Source organism: Prionailurus viverrinus, chromosome B3 (genome assembly GCF_022837055.1).
Source record: "Prionailurus viverrinus isolate Anna chromosome B3, UM_Priviv_1.0, whole genome shotgun sequence".
Lineage (NCBI taxonomy): Eukaryota > Metazoa > Chordata > Mammalia > Carnivora > Felidae > Prionailurus > Prionailurus viverrinus.
In genome coordinates, this window is record NC_062566.1 from 34,061,944 (window position 1) to 34,076,569 (window position 14,626).

A 14,626-nucleotide genomic window follows, 5' to 3' on the forward strand; every position below is an offset into this window, starting at 1 on the left:
AGGGTGGCTCAGTCGGTTGAGCATCCTACTTGGTTTCAGCTCAGGTCATGATCCCGGGACCGTGGGTTCAAGCCCCAAGTTGGGCTCTGCACTGAGCATGGAGCCTGCTGGGGATTCTCTCTCTTTCCTTCTGCCCCTCTCCCTGGCACGCGCACGCGCTCTCTCTCTCTCAAATAAAAAAATTAATTCAATACATAAACGTTTTTTAAAAAAAGAAATATTCCCTTTTCAGAAAATCATGGCAGGTATTTGACCCACCAGAACAACTGCCCTGTAAGTACCTACATTTTACTGTCACATTCAGGGCTTCTGTTTACAGCTAAAAGCCAGAGGTAATTACACATTGAAGTCCTCCCTAGTGTAGAGATGCTTAAACATTTACAGACCGAAATACATTTTATTTGATGCTCAGTTGCTTTCTTTTTATTTCTCCTTTCTACTACAATCAAAGCCGTACATTTGTTGTTCATTTGTGTCTCTGGATTGGCTATGATATCTGTGAATTTCATTGCAGGATGGTGAAAAGGGCAACCTCAATATTTTATAAAGGGAGTGGGGGCTCTGACAGATTAGGAACCTCTGACCTGGGTGAGTTCCCTCCTCATGGGTCTGACCTGTCTCCCAAACTCCTCTCGTCACTCTCCACCACTGCCAGCACCAAGGGGAAGATGGGGACCTGTGGGACCTGTGGGGGCGGGTGCCCTCTGTCGGCCATCAGCCCCTCTCCCCAGGAAACAGGCCCAAAGGAAGCCCCGAATTAGATGATCCAGTCGAAGACAGAGCCATCTGGAGGGATCCTTATGTTGCCACGTCTGTTTCCAGAACTCCATCTAGATTCACCGCCACTGATTCTGAGCCCTCCCACCATTCTGGGCACCTGGGCAGAGGGGTAGGGAAGTGCCGGGGGTGGGGGGGCAGGGGTGAAACGTACCCTCTCCCCCTTCCTTGGGGGCCTAAAGGGAGTCAGAGCCTAGAAGAAAACCTCTCTCAGCCTGGTCCCCTTTATGGGGACACCGTCCAGGCTTCATTTGACCACTCGATCCTCAAGGCAGTCACCTCTTGCAAGGCTTCCCTGGATACTTCAGCCAGCAATGCCGGGCCCAGGTGGGAAATCTCCTGGGCAGAGGCGGAGAGGCCCAATTCACAGAGCTTACAGCATCGGCGTATCCACCGGGGGCATGAGTATGTCTGAACAACTAGGAAGATGCCTCCTCAGGCCTAGGCGGCAGGGTTATCAGGTGACCTATAGGATGCCTGGGTCATTTAGACTTCAGAAAAACGACAAGTAATGTGTTTAGTATAAGTATGTCCCATGCACATCTTTGAACATACTTTTACCAAAAAAAAGTATAAGTTGCTCGTCTGGAATTAAAATTTAACTGGGCATTCTGCACAAACCCCAAAGACACCGTGGGAAGGTGGACCTAGAGAATGTCACTATAATATAAGCATGTCAGGCCTGAGGCGTGAGCCTGTCAGTGAAAGGGGGTGGGTCAGGGGCAGTCTGTGTAGACCCAGACTTTAGTCCTGAGCCTGGACCCAGCGGTTCTAAATTCGAGTGACACTCCAGGGTCCCCTGGTGATCAGATTCCCAGAACTGCAACCCTCACCCCCTCCAGATTCTGGTACATTCGGTGTAGTCTGGAGTCTCACACACCCCTCACTGGGTCTGTTGCCAATTTTATATCATCGGTGCAAGTGAAGGCCTGGGCATGGGCTTGGCGGAGCGGGGAGCAGGCAAGGGATTCCCTCCAAGGTAGGTGGGCTCAGATTCCCAGTGGCTGCACCGGCTGGAGCCTGACTTATCTTCTTGGACGGAAGCTTCCTGGACTTATCTTCCTGCCTGCCCTCCCAGTGGCCTCCTGCCTCCCTGTGGAGAGAAATATTCGAGCATGAATAACACTGTTCAGATGAAGAAACTGAGGAACAAGACAGGGCTGGGACTAAAACCAAGCTGACGGAAGGACTAGGCTCCAGAAGGATCCCTCCCAGCTCCAGCCTGGGTCTCCTCACTTCCCCACCAAGGGCCCCCAGGCATGGCAACCCTTCGTTCATATTTCCCAGCCTGGCCGGGTGCAGTTTCAGTCTGTGTGCTGAAATAATCTTTTTTTATTTTTATGTTTTTAACATTTCTTTATTTTTGAGAGAGTGTGCGTATGCATGAACTGGAGAGAGGCCGAGAGAGAGGGAGACAGAGGATCCGAAGCGGGCTCTGCACTGACAGCAGAGAGCCCGATGCAGCGCTCAAACTCACAGACCGTGAGATCATGACCTGGGCTGAAGTCAGACACTCAACTGATTAAGCCACCCAGGCGACCCTAAGTTTAAATAATCTTAAAAGCATCAAAGAGCTAGCAAGGTATCAAGAAATCGCCTGGTCAGCGAGTCCAGCATCGGGAGGTATTTTTGCCACAGTGGAGTCTGCTGATCTGGAAGAAGCGGCCAGGAAGTGGGGTAAAGCCCCTGAGAGCCAGGGGAGAGTCAAGGAACAGAACTTAGGGCAGAGAACTGGGAACTAGACCCCATGCAGGACTGGGAAATCCAAAGGATTGCACTCTTAGAGTAAAGGCGACCCAGAAGCAAACGGGCCCTTGCAAGTTCTATACGCTGGCTTTGAATTCCCCGGGGGAACCCGCAAAGTCTTAGGCCTGAACACCTAACTACCATGATCCAAGGTTGCTAGTGCCCCAGATGCCTGAAGGAATCCCAGCTGAAGGCAGATGACATCACTTTAGGCATCAAGTAATTTCCAAAGGTAATGTTCTAAAGAAATGTTCAACCTATAATCAAAGATAACCAGGCACAAAAACTTGGGGAAATTTATAAATAAACGATAGATAGATAGATAGATAACAGATAGATAGATGATAGATAGATAGATAGATAGATAACAGATAGATAGATAGGTAACCAGGCACACAGGTGACAACATAGTCACAGACCAGCTGAAACAAAAGACATCAAAAACAAATCCTTGAAATATGGAGTGATGAGATCCCAGTGTAAAACAAATGTGCATGTTTTGTTCATACATGGAGTCCCACAGTATATACTCGTATGTTCCCAAGGGGGAAGAGCTGGCCTCCTGCCCGTCCTGTCCCCTCCATGCTCACTCTGACCCCCAGGCGGCCATGGGAAGTCTTGAATGCCCTTTCCCTCCTACCTTTCTGCCTTTGTTCCTGCTTCTCAGGAACTCAGTCTGGAGCTCCCAGACCCTACTGGAGCCCCCTGGGGTAGATGGCGTCTCCTACAGGAAGCCTTCCTTACTCCCTCCAGTGAGAATGCATCTCATTCTCCGCTTTGACCTTCCTCTCTTGGAACCCTTTTATCCCTCTGCCTTGTATTTTGGGCCATTGCATTCCTGCTTTTCTCCTCCATTGGACCAAGAACTCACTGGGGCCCGGGCCAGGAGTGATACCTGCTGTTTTCCCCTTAAATTTCCTCTGCTCAGGTGATTGGCACTCGGGAGCACGATCACAGAGGGACAGGAGACGGGGTTGCTTATGTTCTTTAGCACACTTGTCAATGTCCTGACGCTGTCATCTTGACCTGGGTTCTAAAGGCCAAGGGAACCCTCGGGGTACCCCACCTCTGCCTAAGCCCTCCCACAGGCAGACACATGAAGACTTACCACACCAGGGTTTACATTTTCGATGTGCCCGAACGCACCCGGGAGATCTTGCTCCTCGGCAGCTGTGGAAAGTCGGCATCATTAGCCCTGATGGGCGAGAAACTGAGGCTTAGGGACCGGTTCCCAAGCCTGGCTGCACTTTGGAATCATCGGGGGAGCTTTTAAAAATTAAACCCGAATCTCTGGGGGTGGAACCCAGGGGACGGTAGTTTTTAAAGCACTCCAGGTGATTTTAATAAATAATCAAGACTGAGAACCACTGGACAAGCCCAAGGGCCCAGGGCCAGTGGGGAGCAGAGCCAACTCTAAAATTCCAGATCTTGAGGTAATGCTCTTTCTTTATCCCAAAAGAACTGGGGAGGATCCAGGCACACTTGCTATTTAGGGTCCCCCAAGCTGGAAGGCAGTGCTGGAAACGTGGGCTTTACAAGACAGCAGGCTTCCGTGAAGCCAGCTTCTTCCCTCCTTGTCCTTCCCTGACTCCAGAACTCGGGCCCAGATAACCAAAGCCCAGGGGACAACGGGTGACTCAGACGCTTCCTGTTTTCTTGGCCACAACGAGAGGGGGATGGAAACAACCGGGCTGGGGTTCATGGCCTAAGAGAGGGGCCTGGAAAGAGGAGGAGGCTAGAGCTGAGGGGCCAGTCTGCCTTGAGAGGCAGGAGAAGTGAGCCGGGCAGAGCCACAAGGGGTAGTTACTGGACTCAGTGGGTGCAAATGAGGGTGGTTTGTTCGATAACCAGGTCAGTAAAGGGAGGAAGGATTTGGGGCCAGCTTTTCTCGAAATGTATGGATTTTCTGGGTCCTGAGGGGCTGCGGGAGAGACCTATGGTTCCATGTGCATGTTTGGTTCCGTGTGCAGGTTGGACAATAACCCTGAGAGGTAGGCAGGGAAGGTACCATCGTTACCTGATTGCTGTTGGAAACATTGATCAACAGGAAGACTAAGAACGGTGCTGGCCAGGGCCATGTGGAAATGGCGACGTGGACGCTCCTGATGACCCAACTTGGTTCCCCTTTCCTTGGAGGACAGCAATTTGGGGATGTTGATGAAAAATTTTACATGTCTTAATCTGGACCTTCATCATCTCCCTGATGGAGTCACCCTCTGGAAATAATCTTACATTCAGAACAGGCTTGTTGGACGGGAAAATATTCACTAAAGTGAATTTTATATTAATAAATTTTATATTAATGAGAAGTTAAACAGCCAAGACATCCAGCAATAGGAAAATGTAGACCGTAGAATGGGTACCAGTTACCTATTTCTGAGTAACAAATTACCCTCAAACTTAGTGGCTTAACTAACAGACATTTATTATCTCTGGGTTTCTTTGGCTCAAGAATTCAGGCATGGCTTGGCCGGGAGCCTCTGGGTCAAGGTGTCTCAGGAGGAGGTAGTCATCTCAAAGCTTGACTAGAAGAGGATCCACTTCCAAGTTCACTCACATGGCTGTTGGCACTCAGGTCCTTGTTGGCTCTTAAGACATCAGCCCCTCCAGAGGACAGCTCACACTATGGCGGCTGGCTTCCCTTAGAGCAAGTGAGCGACCCAGAAGGCACGGTCCTCTGTAACGTGATCTTGGAAGTGACCTCCTGTCATTTCTGCTGTATTCTATTTATTAGAAATGAGTCTCAGGGCACCTGGGTGGCTCAGTCGGTTAAGTGTCCAACTCTTGGTTTCAGCTCAGGTCACGATCTCACAGTTCATGGGTTCAAGTCCCGCTTCAGGCTCTGTGCTGACAGTGTGGAGTCTGCTTGGGATTCTCTCTCTCCCCACCCCTTCCACATCTCTAAATAAATAAATAAACAAACAAACAAACTTAAAAAAAAAAGAATGAATCTCTAGGTCTAGTCCAATTTCAAGGAGAGAAGGTTACACTGGTATGTGAATTCCAGGAGATAGGGACTGTAGGGAAGGGAAAAGTTTTCCTCAACCCTCAGGGTCCTTGACTGGGTCTGAATATTAAACCGACAAAGATTAACAGAAGAAAAGCATATAAATTTATTTAATATAAGTTTTGCGTGACACAGGAGCCTTCCTAAGAAAATGAAAACCAGGAAAAACAGACCTGAGTATTTCTATGCTAAGTTTGATGAAGAGTGGGCAGTCGTGTGAAAATACGACAGGTCCGAGAATGTGAGGTAGGTGTAGGAAACTGGGGGAAACGTAGCAAGGCCTGTTTGTTCAGATTCTTCTTGGTGTCTCTCTTCAGGGATAGTTGGTAGTCCTTTCTGCCAGGACAGGAAAAGTACCTCTCTCATGAGGGTTTATGACTTGTTTCAGGAGAGAAAGGCAGAGGAAAGGTCAGAGTGACCTTCCTGCTTCTCCTATTTCCTCAGACTCTTTCAGCTTAAAATATTCAATATGCCAAGGTGCCATATTTTGGGCTAGCGTGTCCAGAACCCCATCAAGATCACTGGGTGCCATCTTGGAAGCTGCCTACCACAGAGCATATGTGACATGTTTATGATCTTAAGTGAAATGAAGACAACAGAATTCGAAACCGGATACACGACACCAACACATCTGAGTGAGAATACAACAGGGAGAAAGGATGGGAAGAAAATTGTTAAAAACACATTTACAGCTGACCCTTGAACAACATGGGTTTGAACTGCGTGGGTGCACTTTTACACAGCTTTTTTTTCAATTAAATATATTGGCAAGTTTTTGGAGGTTTGTGGCAATTTGAGAAAAACTCAGATGAACCGGGTAGCCTAGAAATAACAAAAAAATTAAGAAAAATTAGGTATGTCCTGAATGCATAAAGCAGATGTGGGTGTTCGTCCACGATAGAATGCACATGAATCTGTTACGAAGTTAAGATTTATTAAAACTTACACACACAAACATAGATCATACATTATCTTTGCATTTTTTCTTAATTAAAAAAAATTTTTTAATGTTTATTTGTTTTTGAGAGAAAGAGACAGAGCATGAGCAGGGAAAAGGCAGAGAGAGAGGGAGACACAGAATCTGAAGCAGGCTCCAGGATCTGAGCTGTCAGCACAGAACCCGACGTGGGGTTTGAACTCAAGAACGGTGAGATCGTAACCTGAGCTAAAGTCGGACGCTTCACCAACTAAGCCACTCAGCCCCTGTCTTTTAACGTTTTAACGCCTAGTGTTATTAATACGTGGAACATCTACAGTGCTTTGTATCATGTAAGACAATGTTGATGTGTGTACTGACAGGTGATTCATCTTGTAAACAAATGACATTAATTTACAGTATCAGTAAGTACAGTACAGCAATGAAATGTATTTTCTCTTCCGTATGATTTTCCTAATAATATTTTTCCCTCTAGCTTATTTTATTGTAAGAATGGAGTATATACAATACATGTAACATACAAGATACGGGTTGATTGACTATTAATGTTATTGGTGAGGCTTCCAGTCAACAGTAGGCTATTAAGTTTTGGTTGAGTCAAAAGTTATACATGGATATTCAACTGTTGGGGAGGGGGGGGTCAGTGTCCCTAACCCTCACGCTGTTCATGGGTCAGCTGTATGCACCAAAAAAAACAAATGGGGTCTGCTTGATAAAGTACCTTCAGAAGTTAGGTCTCTTATGAAGGACCTGGGTGGCTCAGTTGGTTAAGCGTCGGGCTTTGGCTAAGGTCATGATCTCACAGATCGTGGGTTTGAGTCCCACATTGGGCTCTGTGCTGACAGCTCAGAAACTGGAGCCTGCTTTGGATTCTGTCTCTCCCTCTATCTTTGCCCCTCCCCCACTCACGCTGTCTCTTTCTCACAAGTAAATAAACATTTAAAAAATTTTTTTAAATGAATAAATAAGGTCTTTTGCTTGAGGCGCCTGGTGGCTCAGTCTATTAAGCATCCGACTCTTGGTTTTGGCTCAGGTCACGATCTCATAGTTTTGTGAGTTCGAGCCCCACATCAGGCTCTGCACTGACCCTACAGAGCCTGCTTAGGATTCCCTCTCTCTCTCTCTCTCTCTCTCTCTCTCTCTCTGCCCCTCCTCTGCTTGAGCTCAGTCTCTCTCAAAATTAAGAAATAAACTTAGAAAAATTATTTTAAAAATAAATTAGGTTTTTTGCTTTTCTACACATGTGTTAATTTACACACCTCCCCCCCCACCCCACCCCACCCCAATTATTTATTCTTCAAACTTAAGTAACAAAATTTCTGGCACTGGGGGTGAAGGGGCTGGGTAGAAGGAGTCTTGTTTCTACCATCTGTCCTTGAGCCTGTCCCAGCAATAAGAATCTATAAATTCCCACACTGGGACAGCCTCAGGGCGGGGGGTATTTCAGGCAAATCCTGACCACCTCTAATCTCATGACATATTCCCGGGTTTACTGGGGCCTGAGGAGTTGGCTTGGGGGGGGGGGGTCATCCTAAGAGCAGATTATTTGGGGAGGATTTGGTGTGGAGGGGGTGGTGAGGAGTGGAGACACAGAAATTGACCCAGAGAGAAAGGGGAGAGCAGCTGGACACAGTGGAAAAATATCTGCCCGTTGGAGTCTCAGACCCTGAGCATGTTGGTCATTTGAGTGCGATTCTTTCAAGCCTCAGTTTCCTCATCCACAGAGTGGTATGAAAATAGGTAATACTGCCCTTCCTCACTCCATAGGCTTACGAGAGATTGATCACACACAGAAATACACCCTATAAACCGGAAAGCCCTGGAGCAGTGATGGTTTCTTCAGGGATTAGCGAGAGCAAATACACCTCTGTCTTGCCTCTGAGCTCCCCACAGGGGCCAAGCCCTTCCCCAGCCTCCAGCCTCAGGCCTCATTGGCTCCCTCTTTCTTATTTCTCTCCAGTTGCAATGGTTAAATGTTGACACCGAATATGCTTTGGTTAAAAAGAATGAGGTTACCTCTAACGAAGGATGATTTGGTAACATCCATCAAAATCACAATGGACTCAGCAACTCCATTTTCGGAACAGATGTATACACACAGGGATGAAATTACACGTACAGGCATCTTCGCTGCGGCGTTCTGCGTGAGAGCAAAGCACTGTGGGAAAAAACACCCAACCACAGGGGACTGGTTAGATCAGTTATGGAACATCCATACAATGGAACGCTGTGAAGGCATTAAAACAAATGAGGTGGCTTTGGGTGCATTGATCTCCAACATATATATGCTAGAAAAAGAAAAAAGCAAGTTGCCTAACAATATTACCTATCTACCTCCACTGACATAAAAAATCAAAACTACCTATATGTACCTAATTTTTATGAAAACACAGAGGAAATGCAGGGAGGGATGTGGGTCGTTGTCCAAAGTGGTCACTTCAGGGAGAGAAGGTGGGAAAAGGGGACAAAGAGAAGGGAACTTACCCCTTTTTGTTTCATTTACTTCAGGGATGGTTACCGTTGCCTTATATACCGTTGTATATTATTATACATGGAATATATCCATGTATTTTCTGTGCAATTTTTTTAAGTTTATTCGTTTTGAGAAAGAGAGAGCATGAGCAGGGGCAGAGAGAGAGAGGGAGAGAGAGACTCCCAAGCAGGCTCCACACTGTCAGCACAGAGTTCAATGCGAGGCTTGAACCCAGGAACTGTGAGATCATGACATGAGCCGAGATCAAGAGTCGGGCGCTAAACTGAGCCATTCAGGTGCCCCTATGTAATTTTTTAAACTTAAAATTTACACATATATATATTTTTTACATACAATTTTTATACTATATACACACCTATAAACACACACACATATGACTTAGAATCTTTCACTATCTTTAAAATTTTGGATCCCTGGCTATCGTTTCTGAGACTTTCTGAGATCATCATTGGGCCTCATGGCCCCTTAGGAGGGAGTCATCAGCATGGTTCCTTGAAATCCTCTCTGCAGAAGGACCCAGGCTCCCTCTTCCAAGGTGTCACCTCTTCCCAGTAATGAGGCACTCTATGCAGCCCTGAGGTCGGTCTGACGAGGACACCAACCCCCACCCCGGGCCTAGCCCCAGCCCGGGGGTGATCCCTTGAGCTTGTTCTCACACCCTCTGTGCAGGGAGGAAGGCAAAAACCAAACGAAACCTTCTTGCATTTACTCCTTAAACAAACAGCATTCAGTCGTGAATAAAAACAGATGAGATTGGAGTCCAGTGAAGAGAGACTCTAATTAAATAGCCTCCTAAGTAAACATGAGATGGGACCTGTCATGGATGCTCTGGAAGGCAGACCCAGACAACGTTCAGAAGAAAGAAAAGTTAGGGAGGCTTTTCTCCCATTTTCGCCGAGAGCCTTCGCCTCTCCCCACCCGGGTCCTCGCCTTTTCCACCCTCCATGAACTGGAACCTGCTTGGCTGGGGTCTTCAGCGGCTGACCTGGGAGTGCTTCTCACCAGCGGAGATGAAGGAGAAAATGCAAGGCAGGACCCTGGAAGTGGCCAGCAGATGAGCTCAGACCAAAGAGCTCCAGTGGGGAAGCACTGGCCCCCAGGGCAGGCTGATTCCAGGACAGTTGCCATCATCGGTGCTGGTCGCGCTGGCCACCAGCCATCCAAGGCCATCCCCTCCCCAACTTCTGTCCGGCAAGGGGCCTGGGCTGCAAGGTCATTGCTGAGTGGGCTTTTTGGGTTTAGCATTGATGGTTTCACAGCTCATGCCAGTGTCTGGACCAAGAAAAGCATTCTTGTGTGTGTGTGTGTGTGTGTGTGTGTGTGTACAGATGCACACCGTACACATAGGTCTGTGCTCTGTGGATAAGGTGTCAACTCATTCCAGATGTACTGGAACAGCCCCAATTTCACATATTTGGACACCACAAACCATTGAAATATCCTGAAGACTCCAACATGATTATTTATGCAGCGCTCCTTTGGTCTTGTTCCAAAAAAAGGATTTGAGAACCAGCTTGTAGAGCTGTATATACTTCAGGATCGAAAAATAACAGGCAGGTCGGGACGCCTGGGTGACTCTGTTGGTTAAGCGTCCGACTCTTGATTTCAGCTCAGGTCACGATCTCACGGTTTGTGAGACTGATCCCCGTGTTGGGCTCTGCGCTGACAGCTCGGAACCTGCTTGGGATTCTCTCTCCCTCTCCCTCTGCCCCTCCCTGTGCTCGCTCTCTCTCTCTCTCTCTCTCAAAAGTAAAAAAAAAAAAAAAAAAAAAAATGAAAAAGTAAAAAAAAGAAAACAAGAGGCAGGGCAATCAGGGGGGACAAAGAGTGAGAAGTCAAGTCCTGGGCACACGCTGGAGAGGGGCCACAGATGGAGACACCATTTCCAAGTGGTCAGGGCCCCCCCGGAAACGAGACATGGATTCCTGCTCTTCAGACCTGCAGGCATTTTCCCCCAAAGCTCTCAGAAGGATGCAGTGTGCCCCAGAGTCAGGAAAGAACAAGCTCATATTCTGTATCTATGTGCTGGTTTGCTTGTATGTGACTTCTTTTGTCAAATCTCACAGAACAGTGCACCTGAGATGCGTGCATTTCGCTGTCAGCAAATCTCACCTCGAAAAGAAAAGAACCGTCAACAGATCTAGTTACTGATATGCCTGCGAAGTGTTTAGGGGTGCAGGGGACCGGCACTGGCATGAAATGCATGGGAAAAGATGAACAGCTGGCTGGCGAGAGGAGGGTCATTGATGGGTGATAAAGCATGTCCGGGAAAATACAGTCTCAGCAGACATACGGTGGACGCATGGTCCAGACTATGCGACTCTTTCAACTTTCCTGTATGTTTGACCATTCTTTTTATTTTCTTGTTTCATTTTTTTAAGTTTATTTGTTTGTTTGGAGAGAGATACAGAGAGGGCGAGCGGGGGAGGGGCAGGGAGAGAGGGAGACAGAGAATCCCAGGCAGGCTCCACACCGTCGGCACAGAGCCCGGTGCGGGGCTCAGACTCACCAATCGCAACATCATGACCTGAGCCCAAACCAAAAGCCAGACACTTAACCGACTGAGCCACCCAGGTGCCCTGACTATTTTTATAAGAAGAGGTGGGGCACTCTGAGACACCAAGCGGACTATGGAAGTTACCATCCACACCCGGAAGGCTAAGACCCTACGTTTGTGCACACGGCCAGAGCCGGCAGCAGCCCTCCAAATCCACTGAACCCCTGGGCGCCTTGCCCACGGGCAGTGACAGGGGTTCTAGGACGCAGAGCTCCGCTTCAGCAGGGACAGAGAGGCCTGGCTCCTGGGGGCAGAGCCCACAGCGTGGCGGGATTTGGGCATCCCCCAAACAAAGCTCTCAGATCATGGAAACCCCTCATCAGACCATGAGGGAGCACCTACCCTCGCAGGCCCTGTGCCTCACCCAGAGCACCCTGAGAAGTGGGTTTCAGCTGTGACAATATGATGGCATTGATGACAGGGATCATTTACTGGGGACTTTCTCTCTGCCAGGCACTGCAGTAAGCGTTTATACCTATCGTGTCATTTAATGTTTAAATGACCCCAGAGAGTGGGTATATGATTGTCAGCCCCATTTATTAAAAAACTTTTAATGTTTATTTATTTTTGAGAGAGAGAGAGACAGAGAGAGAGACAGAGAGAGAGAGAGAGAGAGCACAAGCAGGAGAGGGGCAGAGAGAGAGGGAGACACAGAATCTGAAGCGGGCTCCAGGCTCTGAGCTGTCAGCACAGAGCCCGACACGGGGCTCGAACTCACGAACCGCGAGATCATGACCTGAGCCGAAGTCGGATGCCGAACCGACCAAGCCACTCAGGTGCCTCTTGTGAGCCCCATTTATGCATGAGAAACGGTTCAGAGACGTTCAGGAACTTGGATGTAACACTCAGCTGGCAGATGCTGAGCTGGGATGCAAAGTTATATTTGACTCCAGACCCTTCGATCCTAACCACTGCCCCTTCCTGCTCCACCTGCCACCCACCCCATCCCTTCCACCCCACCCCCACCCCCTCTCCCAAAGGCCTGTCACAGACAACTTGTCTCTGCTCCATCCTCAGAAGAAAGTCTGTCTCAGGGGGCGCCTGGGTGGCTCAATCGGTTGAGCACCCGACTCTTGATTTCGGCTCAGGTCATGATCTCATGGTTTGTGAGACCGAGCCCCACGTTGGGCTCTGCGATGACAGTGCAGAGCCTGCTTGGGATTCTCTCTCTCCCCCTCTCTCTGCCCCTCCCCCGCCCGCTTGCTTGCTCCCTCTCTTTCAAATTAAATAAATCAACTGAAAGGAAGGAAGGAAGGAAGGAAGGAAGGAAGGAAGGAAGGAAGAAAGTCTAACTTGGGCCCAGAGTGCTCCTTATAAACCAAGCACCCCACTCCCGTCCTTGTGTTCCTGCTCCCCAGGACGACTCTGCACCCCGGAACGGGCTCCTCTCCCCAACACTCCCTGGAGACACACACACACACACATACACACACACACACACATACACACACACACCACAACCTCCCGACCAGCTCCTGTGAGGCAGCCCCACTGTCACCCCAGCAAACCCCCTACCTTCCCCCCGGCATCTTCAGTGCTGCTCAAAACCACAACAACCTGAAAACAGCCTATCGCCTCTTTCATGGAACCCCAGAGCTCAGGAAGACCAGACAGCTGGTAGCCAGCCTCCTATTTTTTTACAGAGGAGGAAACAAAGGCCCAGAGGGGGGCAATGGGTAGCCCAATGTCACACAGCACGCCAAGATTAAACTTTGTCTCCTGGGACTTGTCCCCTTAGCTCAGGTCTGGGCAAGGCCGAGTTGGGTTGCAGGGCTGGGGGTAGCGGTGGATGGAGCCTAGAGAACCCCCTGGAGCAAAAGAGACTAGCGCCTAGGGCCAGAGAATCGCTGGGCCCCGGGGACCCGGACAGAGCCGCTCTCATTTTACAGGTAGGGAGTCTCAGTCCCACAGAGAGAAAGCCACCGTCACTGGATCCCGCAGCTACTTGGCTACATGGAGGCAGGAATCTGTTTTCCTGAATCCTAGCTGACTTTCCCACTCCAGCCGTTCAGGTGGCTCTGAAGGGTCCTGAGCCACAGAGCAGGCAGAGCTAAGCCCCTCCCATATCCATACCCAAATACCTGGCACCCACCAGCGCTCCCCGGACTTCTGCCTTTACCAAGTCACTTCCTAAAAGTCACAGGGCTTGGGTTATGTGCTGGGTCCAGCAGGGGCTACTGGAAGAGGGGTCCCCAACTCTGAAGCCTCTTGCAGGGAGGGGAGAGGAGGAGCTACAAGGGCCCAAAACTCCGGTCCCTCAACACACCTGCTCTTCAGCCAGGCCTGGCCCCCCAGGGACTTCAGACCCACCCCCTCCTCAAAGGAAGGGTCTGCCCTCGTTGCTGCAGGCCTCAGGCTGACCCAAGCAGCCCCTGGACTGAGGGGGAGAAGTAGTAGAAGGGTCAGTCACCCTGCCATGAGACCCAGGTCCTTTCGGCCAGAGCCAGGCTTGGAGCTCGTGGAAAGGAGAACAGGAATGGGACAGTGGAGACAGACGGCCCCAAGCAGCTCCGGCCATGCCAGGTTGACCATCCCCTCCAACACAAACACTGGGCCCCTGGCTCTGCAGGAAGGGGGCATTTTTCAGAGATGACATCAGCTCTTAATGTTTCACGTTTCTTACCTACCTCAGCCCCGAGAGCAGGGTCCCCAGAGCCCGCAGCTTGCTGAGGCAGGCACCAGCCCTGGTGCAAACAGCAGAGCACTGACCTCGGACACCACAGCAGTCCACGCCCAGCAGAGATGGCCGCTCCAGTGGCTGTCCACGCGGCCTGCTCACCCCGAGGACATGGCCCTACCTGGGCACTGCACGACAGATGCAAGAGAAGATTTCAAACTCCCAGTTCCCTAAACACACCTCGGGGCCTTCGCTCAGGCTGTTCTCTCTGTCCATTCCCGTGCCTTCCCTGTTCCATGCCACCTAGCCAACACCTCTGCAGCCTTCAGGTGTCATGTCCAATGTCCTCTCTCCTGTGAAGCCAGCCCCACCTCCGTGAGCCTCCACAGTGTCCTATCCTTCCATCAGAGCCCTGAGCCCTCAGTACAGTATTTAGAACCACCTCACTTTCCCTCTCCTTCCCGGCCTTTCTCCCCAGACATGGAGCCCGT